Below are 23,423 nucleotides of genomic sequence, written 5' to 3'. Positions count from 1 at the left end.
AACTCTTTCAAGTAAGGTAGATAAATCCTTTTTTTTTTTTTAAAAAAAAGATGTATTTATTTTTATTGGAAAGGCAGATATACAGAGAGGAGGAGAAACAGAGAGGAAGATCTTCCTTCCAATGGTTCACTCCCCAAGTGAGCACAACAGCTGGATCAGAGCTGATCCAAAGCCAGAAACCAGGAGCTCTTCCAGGTCTCCCACGCGGGTGCAGGGTCCCAAGGCTTTGGGCCATCCTCGACTGCCTTCCCAGGCCACAAGCAGAGAGTTGGATGGGAAGTGGAGCCGCTGGGATTAGAACCGGCAACCATATGGGATCCCGGGGCGTGCGAGGCGAAGGACCTTAACCACTGAGCCACCATGCCGGCCCGATAAATCCTTTTTTAAAATGATAAAATATTATCTAAGAGCAGAGATAGAGACAAAGAGAGAGAGAGAGGGGACGTCTATCTGTTGGCTCATTTCCCAAATAGTCATAACAGCCAGTGCTGGGCCAGGCTGAAGGTGAGGACCTAAGCTCCAACTGGGTCTGCCATGTGTGGCAGGAGCCCAAATACTTGGATCACCTTTTGATTCCTTCCAAAGTACGATAGCAGGAAGTTGGATCATAAGTGGAGCAGCAGGCCCAATGCAACTAAAGTCCTCGCTCGCTTTGCACAAGCCAGGATCCCATATGGACATCAGTTCTAATCCCGGCGGCCCCACTTCCAATCCAGCCCTTTGCTTGTGGCCTGGGAAGGCAGTTGAGGATGGCCCAAAGCCTTGGGACCCTGCACCCATGCAGGAGACCCAGAAGAGGCTCCTGGCTTTGGATTGGCTCATTTCCGGCCATTGTGGCCACTGGGGAGTGAATCATTGGATGGAAGATCTTCCTCTCTGTCTCTCCTCTCTGTATATCTGACTTTGCAGTAAAAGTAAATAAAAATCTAAAAAAAAAAAAGAAAGAAAGAAGTAAATGAGCAACTGGGACTCAAACCAACATTCATGAGATACCAGTTGTGCTTGGCACACTGTGCCACAATGCTGGCCCCTCGGGCATTGGTAGGGTCAGTGTTATGGCACAGTGAGTTAAGCTGCAGCTTGGGGTGATCACACCTCATATCAAAGTGTCAGGTGGGGACTGGCACCTCTATATCTGATGAAACATTTCTGCTGTTGTGCTGGGGAAGCCAGGAAAGCCAGCCCCAGGGATCAGGCCTCTGGCACCTGCAAGGAGGACCTGGATGGAGACCCAAGCTCCTCACCTCAGCCTAGCCCAACTCTGGCTAATGGAGGCATTTTTGGAGAGAACCGGCAGATAAAGATCTCTGTTCCTCTCTTTGCCTTCAAAGTAGATGAAACTAAACAAATAAACATTAAAAAAACACACACACAATAATCTCAGTGCCCAATCTTAGAGTCAAAACAAACTTTCTAGAACAGGGAGGAAGCAGAAAATAAGGCTTAATAATACAAGACTGACGAAATTTCTCTCGAAAGAAAAGAGCAATGCTAAAGCATTCTTGCAATTCTAAGAAAAATAGTAACAGGTCACTTTCTATATATATATATTTTTAATTGTTTTTTTTTAAAGATTTATTTATTTATTGGAAAGTCAGATATACAGAGAGGAGGAGAGACAGAGAGGAAGATCTTCCATCCAATGATTCACTCCTCAAGTGAGCGCAATGGCCGATGCTATGCCGATCCGAAGCCAGGATCCAAGAACTTCTTCCGTGTATTCCACACTGGTGCAGGGTCCCAAGGCTTTGGGCCATCCTCGACTGCTTTCCCAGGACACAAGCAAGGAGCTGGATGGGAAGTGGAGCTGCCGGGATTAGAACCAGCACCCATATGGGATCCTGGCGCTTGCAAGGCAAGGACTTTAGCCACTAGGCCACACCGCTGGGCCCTATATATATATATTTTGAATCTATTCATTTTTATTTTGGAAAGACAGAGATACAGTTAGAGGAGAGACAGAGAGATCTTTCATCTGATGATTTACTCCCCAGTTGCCCACAATGGCTAGAATTGGGCCAGGAGCTACTTCTGGGTCTCCTACATGGGTGCAAGGGCTTGGGACATCTTTCTTTGTTTTCTCAGGCCATTATCAGGGAGCTGGATGGGAAATGGAGCTGTCAGGACTCGAACCAGTGCCTGTAGTGAATGCTGGCACCACAGGTGGAGGCTTAGCTTGCTGTGTCAGAGCACTGGTCCTAGGTTACTTTTTACCCAGAGATATTTAAAGGTAGTGGCAGTGCTAATGGTCAATATGCTCAGTAAGAAACATAAATAAACTTTTGGCAAAATTCTTTTACCCAAAGATCTTGCTGGAACAGAAAAGATATTGTTGGATCTTGCAAAAGCATCATTGGAATATCCAGGGAGCAAGCACATGGTCTAGAATCAAACAAAGTTGCTGGAGAAAAGTCACTCAACTTAAAACAACGAAGGATAGGTGTCTGGGGGAATGAACGTAGGGATTAGAACTCTGTCTCTGCTCTCTAGACATGGGTCTCTCTGGCTTCCGAGGGTCAAAAACGCAGTGCCAGCCTAGCTAGATGTTTCTTGCTCACACTCTGTCATGAACTTGTAGTCACATCACACATAAATTTCATTTTTTTATCTTTCATGATTTTTAAAAAATTTTTTATTGCATTTCATTTTATGACATCATATCATAGGCTCTGTGGTTCCTTCAACTCCTCCTCGTACCCTCCCCCCATGGTGGATTACTCCACCTTATTGCAGTATTACAGTTCAAATCCAGTCTGGTTTCCTTTCATGATTTTTTAACATAAGTATATATTTATTTAAAAAAAAAAAAGAGCTACAGGGCCCGGTGCAATAGCCTATGAACATCTGCCGCCTGGGGTTCTGGTCTTCCTGGCCGTGGATCTGATCCATGCAGTCTCCCCCCTCACGGCTTCCTTTCTCATATCTCTGGCCCCGTCTGGCTGCTCGCTCCTCTGGCAGCTGTTGCCTTTCCGTGATGACCTCCAGTACTTGTACCTGTCCTGCTAGGAGCAACACCTGCCCCTGAGGGCATCTTCCTTAGCAGAGTTTTGTTCTCTAAAACCACTTCCATCAACTTCCCTACCTCCTCTCTTGTTCCTCTGCCAGAGACATCCTCCCCTTGCTAGCACAAACCCTGCCACTGCCCACAGCTTCTCCCATCTATCTACTCCTCAGAACCTGCTTCCCATAGTCCTTCCCTCTCCTGACATTTTATTTTTTTGGATGTGTTTATTTGAAAGTCAGCATTATAGACAGAGAGGGAGAGACAGAGATCTTCCTTTCGCTGGTATATTCCCCAAGTAGCAGCCATGTCAGCAGTGGCTGGGACTGAGCCAGAAACGTCTGCCAGGTCTCCCATAAGGGTGTCAGGGACTTTGGCTACTTTATCTGGGGCATAACCAGGAGGCTGGAGCAGCTAGGTCTGGAGCAGTAGCCTAGTGGCTAAAGTCCTTGCCTTGCAAGCGCCAGGATCCCATATGGGCGCCGGTTCTAACCTCAGCAGCTCCACTTCCAATCCAGCTCCCTGCTTATGGCCTGGGAAAGCAGTCGAGGATGGCCCAAAGCCTTGGGACCCTGCACCCATGTGGAAGACCTAGAAGAAACTCCTGGCTTCGGATCGGCTCAGCTCCAACCATTGTGGTCACCTGGGGAGTGAATCATCGGATGGAAGATCTTCCTCTCTGTCTCTTCTCCTCTCTGTATATCCGCCTTTCCAATAAAAGTAAGTAGGTATATATATATATTTTTTAAGTGGAGCAACTAGGACTTGAACTTGTGTTCATAAAGGGATACCAATGTTACAGGCAATGACTTTACTCACTAGATCCCCTGCCCCTGACTTTTCCCGTCTTGCCTCTGCTTTTCCCCTCTTTTCCAAGCACATGACTGGGTTGAGTGCAGTGCTTTGCTAGGGTTTACTTTGCCTATGACCAAATGCATAGGTCAGTGTGCAGCTCCCTGTGTCTCAGTAAATGCATGGAGCCACATAGCCACCATCTAGACCTTGATTCAAAAGCCGGCACCATTCCTACTGTGTGCAGCGATGTGATGCAGCTGTTAGACATCCCTTGGGCTACATTCACTACCCCTCCGGGCCTGCCTCTGGCTTCTCCAGATGTTTATTTTCAGTTCCCATCACAAACTACGTAATGATTACTCAGTGGTAATCCCCTTGCCCCTTCCCCTGCGCCTCTGCAGGCTCTCACCACTCTTCCAGCCCCCTCTCTATGCAGCCATCCTCCATCCAATCAGACGAGACCATCCAACCCTCCACCCAATCACAGCCCAGAGCATCACACCCTCCACCCAATCACAGACCAGAGCATCACACCCTCCACCCAATCACAGACCAGAGAAATCTTATTGTCATCCTTGGTTTTGTTCTCTCCCAAATCCCATGAGTCAGCCATGTCTTTCTTTTCTAAAATTTTGTTTATTTAGGTAAAGATTTATTTTTAAGACAGAGTTTCAGAGAGAAAGAAAGAGACAGAAATTTTCCTTCTTGCTGGTTCACTCCTAAAATGGCTTCAGTGACTGGAACTGGGCCAGTCCAAAACCAGGAGCTTCTTTCTGGTCTCCCTCATGGGTGCAGGGACCCAAGAACTTGAACCATTCTCTGCTGCTTTCCCAGGCTACAAGCAGGGGTTGAATCAGAAGTGGAGCAGCTAGGACACAAAGTGGTCCCCATATGAAATCACTATCATAGAATTAGTTTGCTAAGCCACGGCATCAGCCTCTAAAGTTTATTTTTAAAAAAATTAACATAGGGCCCTGCATGGTGGCCCAGTAGCTAAAGTCCTCACGTTGAACGCACCAGGATCCCATATGGGCGCCAGTTCTAATTCCAGTGGCTCCACTTCCCATCCAGCTCCCTGCTTGTGACCTGGGAAAGCAGTCGAGGATGGCCCTAAGCCTTGGATTCCTCTACCTGTGTGGGAGACCTGAAGGAAATTCCTAGCTCCTGGCTTTGGACCGGCACAGCACCGGCTGTTGCGGTCACTTGGGGAGTGAATAATCGAGCGGAAAATCTTCCTCTCTGTCTCTTCTCTTCTCTGTATATCTGACTTTGTAATAAAAATAAATATTTTAAAAATTAGTATAAAGAGAACAGATATCATGTAGTTACATCTTTCTGAATGCCCACTTTCTGCATTCCCACTATCACTGCTTTGACTGCCACCTAGCACTCAGCCTGACTACAGCAGTGGACTCCTAGCCCACACCCTGGCCTGTAGTCTGGCTCCTTATCTTATCTCACCCCTGCCCATTCTCCACACCACAGCCAGAGGCATGTACACAAACCAGACACTTGATCTTATCCCTGCAACTTTGAGGACAAGGCCAAACTTCTTGGCCTGCACTTCCTGACCTGGCCATGGCCCGTTCTGGCCTCACTGCCCTCATCCTTTAACGTGTGTGACTATGTGAAGGCTACACATGCTCCCTCTGGCATCAGCTACTCTCCAACCCCCCCACCAACACTGACTACTCCTCTTACATCCCCTCCTCCTACATTGCATTCCTCCTCCGGGAAGCCCTGCCCGCATGCTGCTATCAGCACTCTCTATCTTATTCTGGATCTGCTGCTCTCACCAGACTACACTTTCAGGGTAGTAACACCCTTGTGATGTAATCTGTGAGCTCAGCACTTTATCTCTAATAAACACTCAAAAAATCGTTGAATTAGTGAACGAAAGCACTAGAAACCAAACCAGGGGCCCCAGACTTGCCACAGACATGTGAGATATGCCCACCTCTGAGGACTTCTTCTCATACAGCAACAGCGATAGTACCCACAGTTCTGCATGGAGATAGGATTTGATGGTATTCAGACTGGCGCCTGGACATGGCAATCTGGGCCTCTACCTAGGGCTCTCAAATCCTATATGGGTGCTGGTTCGAATCCCAGCTACTCCACTTCTGAGCCTGTTGGTTTGCCCGGGAGGGCAACAGAGAATGGTTCAGGTCCTTGGGCTCCTGCATCCATGTAGGGGACCCGGAGGAAGCTCCTGATTCCCTTGCTCCGTGCTTCAGAATGGCCCAACTCTGGCTGTTGCAACCATTTGGAGAGTGAACCAGCAGATGGAAGATTTCTCTGCCTCCCCTTCTCCCTCACTCTACCTTTCAAATTAAAAATAAATAAATATTTTAAAAACAAACAAAGCAGAAAATAGAATGCTACTCCTAGAAGAGCGTTCTTGCTTTTATTTCACACTCATACACCCTACCCACTTACTCTTCACTCTCCAAATGCCCGCGAGAGGCAGGGCTGGACAGAACTCAATCTAGATCTGCCACGTGGGTGTCAGGAACCCAGTGACTTGAGCTGCTGCTTCCCAGGGTGTGCCCTGGCAGGAAGGCGGAGTCAGGAGGGAGAGATGGGCCTGAACCTGGGTATTCCAATTGGGGGCATGGGCATCTGTGTCAGTGTGTCACTGCTAGGCTGACTACCCACTTCTCAGAAGAGCTTTAAGTATCTTTTCTGGGAAGAATCAACTTGAGGTGTAACTACTGTCTGGGACTTGCCATTACAACTTTAGATAGGAGAGGGGTAATTTTAGGTGAGTCCCGGGGTCAACTCCAAGACCTGTCCTGGAGGCAGCACACTCCAGGAGGAGACAGCCAGCACCGCACGAGGCTTCAGTCTTGAGGGAATGGGCTGAGCGTGAAGTCTCTGGGACACACAGCATGCAGTAGCAAGGCACAGACCCAGAAGAGTCAGATAATCTAGGAGGAGCTGTGAGGCATAGAAGGCTTCCGGTAGGGCTTGTGGGCAAGGAGCATCTCAGATGTTTGGGACAGGTGACCCCCGGACTGGGGTAAAGATGTAACACCTACGGGATTGAACTGCGCAACTGTGGGATTCTGAGATGCTATTTTTCCACTGATTGGGGTGCTAGTCTTCCCAACATATAAGTCATCTCAACAGTGTGCCTGTTATTTTCCTGAAGGTTAAGCCAGAGCCACTTGGCTTCGAATCACACATCAACTGCTTGTACGCCATGAGATCATACACTGCCCATCAGCAAACTCTTCGTAGTAAATTTTCTGGTTATGTGAAGTGCCAACAGGAAAGAGTCTGAATTAGCACTGTGGTACAGTGGATTAATCTCCCGCCTACAATGACAGCATCCACTATGGGCACTGGTTCGAGTCCTGGCTGCTGCACTTCCAATCAGTTCCTTGCTAATGTGTCTGGGAAAGCAGCAAATGATGGCTTGGGCCTCTGAATCCACTACTGGCTACTAGTTTTGACCTGTATCCCATTTGGGCACTGATTTAAAGTCTCAGCTGTCCACTTCCAATCCAGTTCCTTGTTAATGTTCCTGACTAAGAAAACAGTAGACCATGGCCTGAGAACTCTCGCCCCTCCACCAATGTGGGATACCTGGCTCCTGACTGGCCTGGCTCAGCCCTGTGCTTTTTAGCCATCTGGAAACTGATTCAATAAAAGGGAAATCTGTGTGTGTCTCCCTCTCTAACTCTGCTTTTTAAATAAATATATGTGTAAGCATTTATATTTTTTTAAAAAAAAAGATTTATTTTATTTTTATTGGAAAGCCAAACATACAGAAAGGGGGAGAGACAGAGAAAGATCTTCTGTCTGCTGATTCATTCCCCAGCGACTGCAAGGGCCAAAGCTTAACTGATCCAGGAGCCTCTTCTGGGTCCCCCTGCCCCGGGTGCAGGGTCCCAAGGCTTTGGGCCATCCTCGACTGCTTTCCCAGGCCACAAGCAGGGAGCTGGATGGGAAACAGGGCTGCCGGGATTAGAACCGGTGCCCATATGGGATCCTGGCGCATGCAAGAAGAGATCTTTACCCACTAGGCTACTGCTCCAGGCCCTGATTTTTGTGTGTCATTTGTTTGTTTGTTATTATTATTTTTTTATTGGAAAGGCGGATATACAGAGAGGAGAGACAGAGAGGAAGATCTTCTGTCCGATGATTCACTCCCTAAGTGAGCCACAACGGCCGATTCTATGCCGGGCCGAAGCCAGGAGACTCTTCCGGGTCTCCCACGTGGGTGCAGGGTCCCAAAGCTTTGGGCCGTCCTCGACTGCTTTCCCAGGCCACAGGCAGGGAGCTGGAAGGGAAGCGGGGCTGCCGGGATTAGAACCGGTGCCCATTTGGGATCCCGGGTGTGCAAGGCGAGGATCTTAACCACTTGCGCCACCACACCGGGCCCTGTTTGTTTGTTTTTAAAGAGTCACTCATCTTGTCCAGGAGAGTGAAAGTTTGTGGCGTTATCACCTGCTAGGATCCCCCACCTCTTAATGCTTTGGAATTGAGTTTGACATTTGGAAGGATATGGGCACCTGTCCCCAGTGGACCTGCCCTGCATGGAGGGAGCCCTTCAGGTCTAACCACGGGCACACCAGAAAGGACTCTGAAGCTGTCAAGAAATAAGCTGCAATGAGTCTGTAAAGGCTCATTGTCTGGCCTGGCCAATTTGGGCTGGATATAAGTGTTGAAATATTGTACTGCAGTCTATAAAATTAAAGTACTAAATGCTAATCCCAAATTTCAAAACTCTTTCGTTTCTTTCCTCAATGACTTTCAGTTTTCTTTGGAGAGATCTTTTTACCTCTTTGGCCATTTCTATGCATTTGGCATTTGCTTTCTCTTTACTGTAGCTATTGGACATGGGATTGCTGTCTTGTTTTCTTTTCTGGATGATTCACTCTTGGCATACAACAGTGCAACTGGCTTTTGTACACTGACTTCACAGCCTGTGCCTCTGCTGGATTTATTAGTTCTACCAGCTTTTTGGTGGCGTCTTTGGGGGTTCTGTGTATATAGATGATGTCATTCACAAACAATGACAATCTGGCTTCCTGCTTTCCAACTTGGATGCTCTCTGTGTTTCTTTCTCTTGCCTGGTTGTTCTGGCTAAGACTTCTAGCACTCTGTTGAATAAAATGTGAATCATCTCTACCAAAAAAAAATAATATAATAAAAAAGATTTAGTTATTGAAAAGGCAAAATGACAAACATGGGGGAGAAAAAAGAAACATCTTCCATTCACTTGTTCACTCCCCATATGTGTGGGTGAGCCAGAGGCCAGGAGCCTGGAACTCCCTCTAGGTCTTCCACGTGGATTGCAGGGGCCCAAGCACGAAGCACGTGGGCCATCTGCTGCTGCTTTCCTAGGTGCATCAGCCGAGAGCTGGCTCAGACACAGGGCAGCTGGGACTCAAACAGGTGCTGTGACCTTGATATGCTAGTGTCACATGCAGCTTAGTCTGCTGCACCATATCGCTGGACTCTCCTTGATCTTTCATTTGAAGGAAGTAGTGGGTGAAAGGTCCCTCTGTGATGGTGACAGGACAGGAAGCGGTGCAGGTTTGTCACAGCAAAATCAGTGCCTAGACCAGGCAGGAAACTTGCCTCTCCCTTGACACTGTTTCCCACAAGGCTCTCTCTGGGTGGTAGGGAAGGGCTTGGTCCCCACTGCATCCCTGAAGTCAGGCTTGAGAGGCTGTGGAGAGGAAACCTGTCCCCATGACTGAACTTTTGGAAGCAGCTCTGTAGGACATGGGGTGTCAGGCAGCACTCTGTGTTCCCGACATCACAGGCGCCTCCCGCGCAGCAACGGAATTACTGGAGTCACCCATGAAAAGTTCCCAACAGCTGCAAGGGTAGCTGGGAGAAGGAAGCCCCTCCCCTACACACTGCTCTCCAGATTGGCATGTGTGGATATGATAGGGTGGTGTGCTGGGCCAGGGATGCACCAATTCCCTGTTTGGACACACTGCCTTGCCTAAAAGCAGAAAGGGCCTGGGTGTGGAATTCACAGGTTCCTAGCGAAGGAACAGCCCTGAGGTGAGAGTGAAGGCCTGGAGGTGGGAGTGGAAACAACCTTGGCCTGTCCGCTCTGTTTGGGGTTTATCTCCGCTGCTCGCTGGCTCACTGGTTTGAGGGCTGGCTCCTGACACCTTCTGGCAGCTTCAGGGATCCTCTGGGGATCTGTTCAAACAGCGAATCACTGCAGGAAATAGGACATGTCTCAATCTGGATATGAATGTAATGTTCTTTTAGTGCAACCACATGTAAAGATTAGGATCACTAACGATCAATTCTATGTGTACTCGGAAATAAAGTGATCTTTGTTCTGGCTGCCTGGAGCCTGTCTGAGTCATCCACACCAAGCCTGTGTTATCTGGTCGCTGCCTCCTTGGTGGGTCAGATTGCCAACACTCCTTGTCAAATCCAGATGCCACCATCCAGATGTCTCCTACCACTTAGAGCCCCATGCTGTGCCATAGTTAAGGAGGGGACAACCAAGTGCCATTGAGATCCTTATGACATCATCTGTGGGCCACACAAACTTCTCAATTCAAGCAGTAGTCTTCTCTGGATGTATGGAATTTTGAGTCCTGCCTGCAGTTGCTTGGGCAGGGCCAGAACAAATGATTTTTCTGGACCTCCTATGGCCCATTTGCCACCCAGAGTTCTCTCCCTTTCTCTCTCTCTCACTCTGGGGGGTGTGAGTGAATGAAGAAGCGAGTTCTGCTCTAACTTTTGCTTACTGTGTGACTCTAGACGTGGGACTTTATCTCCCTGCATCTGACCAGCAGACCCTGAGTATCACGCCCAATGTGAAGCCTGCTCAGACCCCTTTCCTGGGCAGGATGAGATGGCTCTTTCATTTGTTCCATGTCAGATTTGTCTTTCCTTGCTCGGAACTCTGATCATTTTCAGTTTCCTGAATCCAAATAAAACATCAGGGCCTGACACAATCTGGAAGGAGAAAACAGTCATCACTACATTAGGGGCTAGCACAGTGGTGAAATAGGTTAAGCCTCTGCGTGCAAGGCCAGCATCCCGTAGGGGCACTGGTTCAAGTCCTGGCTGTTCCACTTCTGTTCCAGCTCCCTGATAACGCTCCTGGAAATGCACCGGACAATGGGCCAAGCTCTTGGGCCCCTATACTCACATGGGAGACCTAAAAGAAAACCTTGGATCATGGCTTTGAAACTGCTCAGCTCTGGCTATTGCAACCATTTGGGAAGTGAACCAGCAATGGAAGAATGGCTGATATATTTCTCTCTCACTCTCTCTGTTTTTTCAAATAAAAATAAATTTTTGAGAAAATTAAAAAAAATGTCATATCAGGCTAATCCTCTGCACGTGGCACAGGCATTCCTTATGAGTACTGATTCGAGTCCTGGCTGTTCCACTTCCAATCCCCCTCCTTGTTTGTGGCATGGAAAAGCAGCAGAGGGTGGCCCAAGTCCTTGGGTCTCTGTACACATAGGAGACCTGGAAGAAACTCTTGTTTCCTGGTTTTAGATCAGCTCAGCTCTAACTGTTACAGCAATTTGGGGAGTGAACTAGTATAAATTTGCTTTTTAAATAAAAAAGATAAATATATTAAAAAGAAGGGACAACATAATGATATAATAAGTTAATCCTCCACCCTCAGTGTGAGTATTCCATATGGGTGCTGATTCATAACCTGGATGATCCACTTCCCATTCAGCTCACATTTGTGGCCTGGGAAAGCAGTGGAGGATGGCCCTTGGGACCCTGCACCCACATGGGAGACCGAGAAGAAGCTCCTGACTTCTGGCTTTCAATCAGCTCAGCTCCGGCCATCGCAGCCACTTGGAGATTGAACAGGCAGATGGAAGATCTTTCTCTCTGTCTTTCCTTCTCTCTGTAAATTTGCTTTTTCAATAAGAATTAATAAATCCTATATCACATCCCCCTGTGTTATATGTATATTTAAATATATTACATTTATGTAAATATTCATTCTTTTTTATCACATATATTTGTTAATATATGATACATAATAAATATATTTATTACCATATGCACTAAATTTATGTATAAATATATTTATACACCATTGGGCTTTGAAAGAAACCAAAAGAGAACAGGCATTTGGCATAGTGTGTGAGATATCAGAGTACCTAGGCTACTGTGGCAGCTCCCTCCTGATTCCAGCTTCTTGCTCATGCGTGCAGAAGGATGGCTCAAGATGGGTCTGGCGCTATCCCTAAGACTCTCACACGGTTGTTGAGAACTCAAGATGGAGTAAAGTGGGAGTTCGATGTGCTGCAAGTCACAAGTGCATCCCAGACCTTGAAGGCATAGTAGGAAAAAAAGAACTGTGGGGCCCGGTGTGGTGGCCTAGTGGCTAAAGTCCTTGCCTTGAACATGCCGGAATCCCATATGGGCATTCATTCTAATCCCAGCAGCCCCACTTCCCATCCAGCTCCCTGCTTGTGGCCTGGGAAGGCAGTGGAGGACGGCCCAAAGCCTTGGGACCCTGCACCTGCATGGGAGACCCAAAAGAGCTCCTGGCGCCTGGCTTTGGATTGGTATAGTTCTGTCCGTTGTGGTCACTTGGGAAGTGAATCGTTGAACAGAAGATCTTCCTCTCTGTCTCTCCTCTATATATACCTGACTTTGCAATAAAAATTAATAAAAATCTTTTTTAAAAAAGAAAAAACTGTGAATATTAATTAGAAACAGGGATAATAACACTTCTGCTATATTGAGTGGAATAAAATGTATGAGAAATCTTCAAAAAATTCAGGAAGAGAGGGTGGATACTGTCACAGAAGGTCCCTGCTTGCAATTCTAGGAATTCCATCAGAGTTTCCCACATGGGTGGAAGACGGCCCAAGTACTTCCAGTGCCTTCCCATGCATATTAGCAAGAAATTGGATTGAAGATGGAGCAGCTAGAATTCTAACTCACTCCAATATGGGATGCCAGTGACACAAATTATGACCTAATGTGCGATACCACAACAATGGCCCCTATTCGCACTATGTTTATACGTAAGCCTGTGCTGTGGTGAGCAGGATTCACCTAAGGGGAAGGTGGGCTGGGTAGACAGAGGTTAACTGGCTAGCTGGATTGTTAGCTACACACTCTTTTTTTATTTTTTTTATTTTAAATTTTGAATTTTATGGTACAATTCTGTATAGTGTGGGATTTCCCTTCCCCCCACCCAATTTTGACCCTCCCGACTGATTTTCCCCGTATCATCACAACAGTAAATTCCTTCATAAGGAGTTACAATTCCATCAGTCTGTTATTTAAGTCTGTCCCAACATTGCTGGTACAGATCATGTCAGACAGTCCATCATCCCCTTGTCTAGACATGTCCAACAGTTTCACTGAGAGTCCATCCCCGACTTGGAAGTAGGGATGCATGTTGCATTGTGTCCCCACATCTGCACCAGAGCTGAGCCGATCTGAAGCCAGCAGCCAGGAGTTTCTTCTGGTTCTCTCATGCGGGTGCAGGGTCCCAAGGCTTTGGGCCGTCCTCCACTGCTTCCCCAGGCCACAAGTAGGCAGCTGGATGGGAACAGGGCTTCTGGGATTAGAACCGGCACATATACAGGATCCTGGAGCATTTGAGGTGAGGACTTTAGCTGCTAGGCCACCACGCCGGGCCTGGGATTGACTAACTTCACTGACCACTATGGTGTCTAGTTAGGACATCTAGTGGCAAGTGGTACAATTTCATTCTTTTTAATGACAGAATAATATTCCATGGAGTAGATGTACCACAGTTTCTTTAACCACTCCTCTTTGTATGGACATCTGGATTGCTTCCATGCCTTTGCTATTGTAGATTGTACTGCTGTAAATATAGGATTACAGATCCTCTTCTTATATGCAATTTTCATTTCCTTTGGGTATATTCCTAGAAGTAGGATAGCTGGGACAATTGGCAGGTGTTTTTGCAATTCTCTAAGCACTCTCCATACTGATTTCCATAGTGGTTATAATAGTCTGCACTCCCACCAACAGTGAAGGAGGGTGCCTTTCTCCCCAAATCCATGCCAGCAGGTGTTGCTAGTAGAGTTCTGAATTTAGGCCAGTCTCACTGGAGTTAGGTGGTACCTCAATGTGGTTTCCATTTGTATCTTCCTGATGGTTAGGGAGCCTGAGCATCTTTTCATATGTCTGTTAGCTATTTGAATCTGTTCTTTTGAAAAATGTCTGTTCATTTCCATTGTTCATTTTCATACAGGTTTTTTTTTTTAATTGTTCCTGGGTTTCTGAAATTCTTTGTAAATTTTGGATATTAGTCCCCCATCACTTGTGTACTATGCAAAACTTTTCTCTGATTATGTTGGTTGCTTCTTCACTTTGTTAATAATTTATTTTGCTGTACAGAAGCTTTTTAGTTTGATGTAATCTCATTTGTTTATTTTTTCTTTGACTACCTGTGCTTTTGGCATCTTTTCTAAGAAGACTTTCCCCTATTTCTTGGAGAGTATTTCCTATGTTTTTCTTTAATAGTTTGATGGTTTCTGGGTGCAGATCTAGGTCATAGAACCATTTTGAGCTGATTTCTGTATAATGTGACAGGTGCCAGTCTTGCTTCTCAATTCTGCAAGCTGCTATCCAGTAGTCCCAACAGCATTTGTTAAATGCACCAGACTTTTTCCCTGGATTGTTTTCAGTTTTGTTAAAGATTAGTTGGCTATACATGTGTGGGCTTGCTTCTATTCTGTTCCATTCATCTTCTGTTTCTGTACCAGCACCAAGCTGTTTTGATGACCACAGCTCTATAATATGTCTTGAAGTCTGGAATTTTGATTCCTCCAGCTTGATTTTTATTCTTAAGGATAGCTTTGGCTATTCATGGTCTCTGGTATTTCCAGATGAACTTTTATACCTTCTTTTCATTTTCTCAGAAGAATATTGTTGGGATTTTGATTGGGATTGCATTGAATCTGTATATTTCTTTGGGTAATATGGACTTTTTTTGGTAATATGGACATTTTGATGATGTTGATCCTGCCAGTCCAGGAACATGGTAAGTTGCTCCATTTTTCAACATCTTCTTCAATTTCCTTTTTCAATGTTTTATAGTTTTCATCATAGAGGTCTTCCACACATTTAGTTAGCTTAATTCCTGGGTATTTAAGATTTTTCTCCGCTATTTTATTTTATTTTATTTTTTAAAGATTTTATTATTTTTTTATTGGAAAGGCGGATATACAGAGAGGAGAGACAGAGAGGAAGATCTTCCGTCCGATGATTCACTCCCCAAGTGAGCGCAACGGGCCGATACTATGCCGATCCGAAGCCAGGAGACTCTTCTGGGTCTCCCACGCGGGTGCAGGGTCCCAAAGCCTTGGGCCATCCTCGACTGCTTTCCTGGGCCACAGGCAGGGAGCTGGAAGGGAAGCGGAGCTGCCGGGATTAGAACCGGTGCCCATTTGGGATCCCGGGCGTGCAGGGCAAGGACTTTAACCACTTGCGCCACCGCGCTGGGCCCGAACAATGGGTTGTTTTTTGATTGAGTCCTCTGTTAGCCTTTTAGTGGAATGTTCTCCACATTTGCTTTTGGTTTTGGTAGTTGCTATATCTTTTCTCTTATACAAATATATCTTTGAGTATTATTTGTAGGGCAGATTTAGAAGAGGTGAATTATTGGAATTTTAATTTATTGTGGAAGAATTTTATTTCATTTTCAGAGACAAATGAGAGCTTTGCAGGATACGTTATTCTGAGCTGAAAGTTTTTCCCATTTAGAGTCTGGAATATGTCACTACATGCTCTCCAGGTCTGCAGTGTTTCCTCTGAAAGGTCAGCTGTGAGTTTGATTGGGTTCCTCTATAAATCACTTGACTTTTTTCACGTACACATTTAAGGATTTTTCCTTATGTTCAAATGAAGAGAACCTGATTATCATGTGTCATGGTGAAGTTTGCTTTTGATTAGCCCTGTTGGGAGTTCTGTGCCCCTCCTGTATATTGTTTTCCAATTCTTCTCCAGATTAGGGAAGTTTTTGTTTATTACTTCATTAAATAAACCTTTAAAAAAAGATTTATTTATTTTTATTGCAAAGTCAGATATACGGAGAGGAGGAGAGACAGAGAGAAAGAGCTACCATCTGCTGATTCACTCCTCAAGCAGCCACAATGGCTGGTGCTGAGCCAATTCAAAGCCAGGAGCCCAGAGCCTCTTGTGGGTCTCCCATGTGAGTGCAGGAACCCAAGACCTTGGGCTGTGCTGGATTGATTTCCGAGGCCACAAGCAGGGAGCTAGAAGGGATGCAGGGCCACCCAGATTAGAACTGGTGCCCATTTGGGATCCTGGCACGTGCAAGGCAAGTGCTTTAACCGCTAGGCTGCTGTGCTGGGCCCTCATTAAATACACTTTTAATCCCAATTTCTCTTCCTGTGCCTTCTGGAACTCCCATAATTCTTATGTTGGGCCTTTTAATCATATCTTTTAATTATTGAATGCTTTTTTTGGCTTGACCTAGCTCTGCTTCCAGCTTTTTGTTTGTTTTACCCTGGTAACAGGAAATATCTTCCAATTCTGAGACTCTTTTTTGTGCTTCATTCATTCTATTTTTGAGAATCTCCCTGTACTTTTTTTTTAAGATTTGTTTATTTTTTATTACAAAGTCAGATATACAGAGAGGAGGAGAGACAGAGAGGAAGATCTTCTGTCTGATGATTCACTCCCCAAGTGAGCGCAATGGCCGGTACTGCGCCTATCTAAAGACGGGAACCAGGAACCTCTTCCAGGTCTCCCACACCGGTGTAGGGTCCCAAAGCTTTGGGCCATCCTCAACTGCTTTCCCAGGCCACAAGCAGGGAACTAGATGGGAAGTGGAGCTGCTGGGATTAGAACCGGTGCCCATATGGGATTCCGACGTGTCCAAGGTGAGGACTTTAGCTGCTAGGCCACGCTGCTGGGCCCTCCACTGTACTTTTAATTTGCTCCACTGTATGCTTAACTTCTGACATATCAGCTTTCATTTGATTCATTTTCTGTGTGACATATTCCTTAAATTCTTTGAACTCATGTATTATGTGCTTCTTATGTTGGTCAGAAGCTTTATAATGAGTTTTCTGAATTCTGTGTCCTCCATTTTCTCAATGTCTTCCTCTGTTAACTCTGAGGGTGGTAGAGACTTTTACTCCTTTACATGGAGTCTTTCATAACATTCATTGGCAAGCTTGATTGTGTAGCTACACACTCTTTAAACAAAAAACACAAATATTTATTTATTTGAAAAGCAGTGTGACAGATAAAGAGGTTAGGGAGAGATTTTCTACCTGCTGGTTCTTTCCCAGTTGGCTGCAACAGTAAGGGCTGACCCAGGCCTAAGCTAAGAGTCAGGAACTTCGTTCTGGTCTCTTCTGCAGGCAGTAGGGGCTCCGACTTTTAGACCATCATCTGCTCACTCGTTGGAAATTAGCAGGAAGCTGGGTTGGAAGCAGAACACCTGGGATTGAAAGCCAGCATCGCAAGGAGCATCTCTCTCAAAGAACCACAGCACTGGGCATTAATTACGCCTTTTTTTTTTTTTTGGATCTATATTTTTCAGTTCTTTGTTTGGTCCAATAGATGCCCCACACCCTGGTATTTTCTCTGCCCCTGTGGTGTGACACCTGGGGCACGGATGTTGACTGGTCACAGGGCTACTCCCTACATCTTGGGCCAAGGGTGCTGTTTGTTCACCCAAAATCTTAGCTTTCATGCCTTTGGCTCTCACTCATGACCTTACCATGACACTGCAGTTCCCTTTCTCCTGGGGTTTGGCTGAGTTTTCTCAGCATGTGGGAGTGTGGCTCAAAACATGAGGTCTGTTCTTTAGGCAGAAGTTTGAAAGTTAGCCACCAGAAAACATCCATGGGTGAGAAACACATCCTGGGAGCCTTCTAACTGCAAGATGCAGCTTGTCAACGTTAGCAAACTCTTGCCCACTTCTGTTCTCCAGAAGTAAGAGAAGCCCGGCTCTCCCGTGACGCAAGTGTTGCAGTGGTGAGCTGAGCAAATCGATCAGCCACACCATCGTCCTGCAGCTCCAGCTGCGGCTTCCTTCAGTGGCCGTGCCCAACGTGTGTTCTGACTGCACAAAGGTCAATTCAGTTCTTTGGCCTGAAGCGGTTTCTCTCCAAAGTGAGTTTTTTTTTTTTTCTCAGTCATGTCAAAATATATGCTAAAGTGGAAAAGAGAAAAATTCCAAACAGCAAAAAAACACAAATTCTGGCTCTTTGTTCTCTTCCTTTTCCAGTACCAATATTATTCTCCCTGCTGTCCTTCAGTGTCATCTGTTCTTCCCTTTGGTAAAAGGGCAGGTATGGAATCAATGTCATGGTGTAGTAAGCTAAGCTTCTGCTTTGGGTGCTGGCCTCCCATATAGGAACTGATTCAAGTACTGGATGCTCCACTTCTAATCCAGCTCCCTGCTTGTGGACTGGAAAGGTAGCAGAGGACGACCTGAGCTGTTGGGCCTCTGCACCCATGTGGGAGACCTGGAGGAGGCTCCTGATTCTTTGCTTCAGATCAGCTCATTTCTGGCCGTTGCAGTCATTTGAGGACTGAACCTGTGAACAGAAGGTCTCTTTCTTCTCTCTCTTTCTGTAACTGTGCCTTAACAAAAATAAATAAATAAAAGTAATAAAAGTGAAGTAAAGGGGCAGATGTGCAGCTGCACCATGGTGTAGTAGGTTAACTCTCTACTTGTGGTGCCAGTACCCTATATGGATGCAGACTACTCTACTTTCCATCCAGCTCTGTTTTTGGCCTGGGAAAGCTGCGGAGGAGGGCTCAAATCCTGGGGCCTCTCACCCGTGTGGGAGTGGGGCAGACAACAGGCCTGCAAGGCAGAGAGAGCAGACTTGCACGTAGACCACACAAGGAACGGTTTACATGAAGAAAGCTATGGAGGAGTCGGCTCTGGGTCGTGAAGAAACAAGGCCAGTTAGGCCTGTAGGCTGAGATAAACATTAACAAAACAGATAGGAAGCAGGGGAAACTAACAGCTCAAGCTAACAGCTCTGTGTTTGTTTCTGTATCTTCCCGCTTGCTCGCTGCCTTTCACACAACCCCGGCTCTGTGCTCTGGAAAAGCGCCAGCCAAAACACGATTAGGCCCAGGCTCTTGGGAGGAATCCAGGCTGATGCCCTCCGGAGACAAAAAGGTTGGTCCTTTTCCACAAGTGGCTGATGGCTCCCTGCTGGTCTCATTTCCTAACAGGAGAGAGACCCAGAAGGAGTTCCAGGCTCTTGGCTTCAGATGCACTTGCTGCCCCGCAGCTATTTGCAGAGTGAACCAGTGGATGGAAGGTCTCTCTGTAAATCTGCCTCTCAAAAACAGAATCAAAAATAAATAAATATACCTTTATAAATAAATAAATAAGGGACAGACAAGCCTTTGTTCTTTGGAGCCATATGACCTGGGTGCAAAATCCTGGCTGTGTCAGTTACTAGACACGTGCTTTAGAGCAAGTGATTTGGTTTCTCAAAGTCCTAGTTCTCTCATGAGTAAACCAAGGATGGCACAGTCCTATGGACAACCTTGGCCCAGCCAAGCTAGCTCCTGCCCTTCTAGGCTGGCCTGGCACCCTCATGAACCAGTCCAGATGCCCACTCATCCTTTCTCCTTTTGCCTGAAAACCAAACAGCTGCTTTCCTGATTTCTAGAAATTGAAAAGCCTAGTCCCACTTAACTCTGTTACTGGCTCTGGTTAACACCTTGATTTTTCCCTGTGTCCTTGGGTCACGTGAGGTTTGCTGCCTTATTGCTCACTCCTTTCTTCCGTGCTGTGTGTTTGCTGCTGTGGCACCCAAGGACCTCTCAAGATGCTGCTTCAGGCAGGCCCAGCAATCGCTACTGTCCCCATTTAGGCCCATGACACCCCTGTTTATTCTCCTCATGCAGCTCCAATGACCAGGCAGGCAGCTCACTGGCCCCCGACAGTCCCTGGCTCTCCCATTGTTCCTCTTGGAAACAATGCTGCCCAACTTGCCCTCCCCTCTGGTGACATTCCTTCCCGAGTCCACCTGAAGCCAGGAGCTAGGAGCTTCTTCTGGATCTCCCACACCGGTGCAGAGTCCCAAGGCTTTGGGCCGTCCTCCATTGCTTTCCCAAGCCACATTCAGGGAGCTGGATGGGCAGTGGAGCAGCTGGGATATGAACTGGTACCCACATGAGATCCTGGTGTGTTCAAGGTAAGGATTTAGCCACAGAGCTGTTGTGCCGGTACTCTTTCTGCTCCTTCTCCTTCTTCTTCATTTATTTATATTTATTGGAAACACAAATCAGATTTACTGAGAAGGAGAGACAAAGAGAAAGATCTTCCATCCTCTGGTTCACTTCCCATGTGGCTGCAATGGCCAGAGTTGAGCAACTGGGACATGAACCAGTGCCTATGTAAGATCTCAGTGTTCTAAGGGTGGGGGAGGGAAAATTCCAGAACCTATGGAACTGAATCATAAAAATTTAAAACATAAATAAATAAAATAAAAAATTAAACACACACACACACATAGATCCCAGTGCTTGCAAGATAAGGATTTAGGCAATTGAGCCATCGCGCTGGGCCCTAATTTTTCTATAATGTTTATTTTCCACCAACATTTTGAAGACTACACATACCTCTCTGCATGAAAATAATTTTCATTTTTGTTTTATTTATTTGTTTTTTCCAAACACCTTCAACAACCTGTGGATTGGGATTGACACTGGGAGCTGGGGACTCAACTCAGGTCTCTTGCGTGGGTGTCAGGAACCCAACTGCAATCACTGTTACCTCCTAGGATTTGCACCAATAGTACACCAGGAGTCAAGGCTGGGATCTGGGCATCTGGCCCAGATACTCTGGCACACCACTACCACTCAGACGTCATTCCTGCTAGGTCACTCTCCCACCCTAAGCTGCTCCCTCATTGCCATTTCCATGCACATGTGGAAGCACCCTGATGTCTTTCACCTCTCCCACTCTGCTGCATTCTCCTCGTGAGCCTTTAAGAACCCTGGTCCCCACTTTCCCCATTTGTTCCTGTTCTCCCTGTCCCCATCTTTTGGCCAATGTGTGTTGCTTCCTCCTCTTGTCCATCCTGGTTTCTGTGTTAAGGCTCTGCCAGGGCTGCATGGCATGCCCTGAGTTCTTAGGGATGTAGGATTCATCTCATCCTCTCGGGGCTTCATTGTCGCTATGAAAGTCCTGGAAAGCAGGGACAGACTCAGACCTGGCATGTGTTTGCAGACATAGAGAGAGACTCAGAGTCTGTGTCCTTGACCTGCCTCGCCCTGGCATGCATGCAGCACAGGGTCACGCACATGCACAGTGAGAGCACAGTAAGCTGTTTCCACAAGCACGCGTTGTCTATTGCTGTTCTCTCTCTCTGTCTCCCTCCACCCCAGCTTTGCGCCTAGGCTTGGGTGTATGCCTGTTTCTCTGGAAGAAGTCACACTCTTATCAGTTCCTCTTTGGGGTCTATGTCAAAAATTGTCAACAAGTTCTCGATTCATCTGTGCTTTTGTCTCTTCTTTCACTGTTTTCCTTCGCTCATCCTTATCTTGTACAATGCCACCAGATGACTAGATTGTCCATGTCTTGTTTTAGTTCTGCCCTTACTACAATCACAGGAATCAATAACTTCAGGGCCGGTATTGTGCTACAGCCTATTTAGCCTTCACCTGTGATACTCGCATTTTATATCAGAATATTCTGCTTCTGCTCCAGCACTGTGCTTATGGCCTGGGAAAGGAGTGGAGGACAGCCCTGCACTCATCTGGAGCCTTGGGTGCAGTTGGGGCGGGCTCTTGGCTTTGCTCTCGCCTAGTTTTAGCCATTGCAGCTGTTTGGGGAGTGAGTCAGTGATTGGCATCTCCCCTCCCCAGCCCTATCCCGCTCTCTGTTGCTTTTCTGCCCTTCAGTTAAGTGAGTAAATAAATCTTTTCTTTAAAGATTTATTTATTTTTATTGGAAAGGCATATTTACAAAGAAGAGATAGAGAAATTTTTTCCCCAAGTGGCCACAACAGCCAGAGCTGCGCCGATCCAAAGCCAGGAGCCAGGAGCCTCTTCCAGGTCTTCCATGGAAGTGCAGGGTCCCGAGGCTTTGGGCCATCCTCAACTGCTTTCTCAGGCTACAAGCAGGGAACTGGATGGGAAGCAGGGCTGCTAGAGCATGAACTGTCACTCATATGGGATTCTGATGCATGGAAGGTGAGGACTTCAGCCTCTAGGCTACCTGAGTTTTTTTCTTTTTAAGATTTTTGTTTGGGGGTGGGGGCGATGCAATGGCTTAGCGGCTGAAGTTCTCACCTTGCACGCAGCAGGATCCCATACGGGTGACAGTTCATGTCCCAGCAGCCCCGCTTCCCATCCAGCACCCTGCTTGTGGCCTGGGAAAGCAGTTGAGGACAGCTCAAAGCCTTGGATTCCTGCACCCATGTGGGAGACCCAGAAGATATCCTGGCTCCTGGCTTTGAACTGATGCAGCTCCAGCCGTTGTGGTCACTTGGGGAGTGAATCATCAGACAGAGGATCTTCCTTTCTGTGTTTCCTCCTCTCTCTGTGTATCTGTCTTTTCAATAAAAATAAATAAATCTTTTTTAAAAATGTATTTTTTGGGCCCAGTGTGGTAGCTTAGTGGCTAAAGTCTGGAGCTTGCACATCCTGGGGTGTCGATTCTAATCCTGGAGGCCCTGCTTCCCATCCAGTTCCCAGCTTGTGGCCTGGGAAGGCAGTCAAGGACGGCCCAAAGCCTTGGGACCCTGCACTCACATGGGAGACCTGGAAGAGTTCCTGGCTCCTGGCTTTGGATCAGTGCCGCTCCAGCCATTGTGGCCGCTTGAAGAGTGAATCATGACAGAAGATCTTCCTCTCTGTCCCTCCTCCTCTCTGTATATCTGACTTTCCAAAACAAACAAACAAACAAACAAACAAAAAGGATTTATTTTTTTGAAAGGCAAAGTTACAGAGAGGGAGAGAGAGTGTTTCTATCTTCTAACTCCCTCTCTACATGGCTGCAATGGCCAGGGCTGCATGAGACTGAAGCTGGGAACCTGGAACTCCACGGGCGCACCTCGGTCATCGTCTACTGTTTTCCCTGGTGTGCTAGCTTGGAAGTGGATTGGAAGTGGAACAGCTTTTGGACATGAACCGGCACATGAGTGGGGTGCCAGGAACAGCCTTACCCGCCCTGCCACAACTCCAGCCCTTTCTTTTGATAGAGGAAGAAGGTGGAGGAAACTCTCATTCCTGGGAAGCCTAGGGCAGCCTGACCAGACAGGTGAGCGATGGGTCACCAGCTTAGAAGAATAAACAGGGGGCTGCCAACTGTGGGAGGAGGGAGTGGGTGTAGAGAGAATAGCCTGGGGAAAATGCCAGAATGCCAGAAGCCGTGTGGCATGGTCAATCACCTACAGGCTATCGGTTCTGGTGAAGAGCAGAAAGGGAAAAGAGATGTTGGATGGAACCAGAGGAGGAGCAAAGAGCTGTGATGAGCAGATGCGAGGTTAATTCCACATTGCTGAGCCAAAGTGAGGGAGGATGCTGGCTGGGGCTGCCCCAGACAGGATCCAGAAGGGCCCTACAGACTCAGGAGCTATGGTGCACGCAGGCAGGTGTGCCTTAAAGAGGCAGGATGGGCAGGGTTTGTTTCCCCTACTCCCACCCAATTCTTCTGTCT

The sequence above is a fragment of the Ochotona curzoniae genome, unplaced genomic scaffold, assembly GCF_017591425.1.
Source record: "Ochotona curzoniae isolate NIBS_2020 unplaced genomic scaffold, NIBS_Ocur_1.0 scaffold_4701, whole genome shotgun sequence".
Lineage (NCBI taxonomy): Eukaryota > Metazoa > Chordata > Mammalia > Lagomorpha > Ochotonidae > Ochotona > Ochotona curzoniae.
The sequence above is the reverse complement of the archived record's forward strand: the minus strand, read 5'-3'. Positions refer to the sequence as shown.